An 881-nucleotide genomic window follows, 5' to 3' on the forward strand; every position below is an offset into this window, starting at 1 on the left:
AACCCTAGTACTGGTTGCTATGCCACGCACGCGTGATGTCTGCCACCAATTACTGCCCCAATCACGGCGTGGAATCGAACTGATGAACGCGGGCTTATTTCGGGGAGGCTACTACTAACGGGCTTATTGAGTTAACTACACACGCTCTGGTTAGTCGACGTTTTTATCATGTTTGTATCAGAGAGTGTATACGTATCCGTGTTAACCGCCTCTGTGGTCTAGTGGTAAGACCACCTGCTTCAGACGCAGAGGTCCCGGGTTCGATTCCCAGCGGGGGCAGATTTTTCTGTTCGGTTTGGTTGGTGGTAGGGCTTGTTCTAAGTCCGCCTGGCAGCTACCACCATCTTACCTAAGTCTGTCGCCATAACAACAATGTTAACAGCATTGTTGTGTTCCGGCAGTAAGAGGTAAGATAGCCAGTTACTCCGTGGTTGAGGATCCCGGGTGAAGCTCGCTTCCACCTTCGGGCTGATCATCACTTACCATCAGGTGAGATACAGGTCAAGAGCTTCCTCGTTGTGGATAAAAAAAATATCTTATAATTTAAACACGAAATTAATGGATGAAATACATTTTTGACATGCTGCGCTTGAAAGTTCAAAATTATTATTTATATTGAGAAATTACTAATAGTCCCATTAACTTCTCGTGGTATTAAGCTTGTGTTCCTATTGGTTTTACTGCAATAGTCCAGCGGCGGCGGGGTTCGAACCCACGTTCCTTGGATATCGATTCCGCCAGTCCATAACCGACACCATTGGACTATTGTCGCTTCAAACTTCATTTACAGCTCACAAACGTACTGTAGTTAAATAAAGGGCTGTATTAAGTTTTTCAGCACGTACAGTAGCCATTTTGAAATCCTATTTATTTAAAATTTT

General features: G+C 44.3%; 1 non-coding gene across 1 annotated transcript; it reads left to right on the forward strand.

Annotated features, from left to right (window-relative positions):
* Positions 1-207: 207 nt before the first annotated feature.
* On the forward strand, positions 208-279 carry TRNAL-CAG (transfer RNA leucine (anticodon CAG)). Its single transcript has one exon. It is a non-coding gene; the product is annotated as a tRNA-Leu (tRNA).
* Positions 280-881: the final 602 nt, after the last annotated feature.

This window comes from Ostrinia furnacalis, unplaced genomic scaffold (genome assembly GCF_004193835.3).
Source record: "Ostrinia furnacalis isolate ACB-3 unplaced genomic scaffold, ASM419383v2 OfSCF1066, whole genome shotgun sequence".
Taxonomy (NCBI): Eukaryota; Metazoa; Arthropoda; class Insecta; order Lepidoptera; family Crambidae; genus Ostrinia; species Ostrinia furnacalis.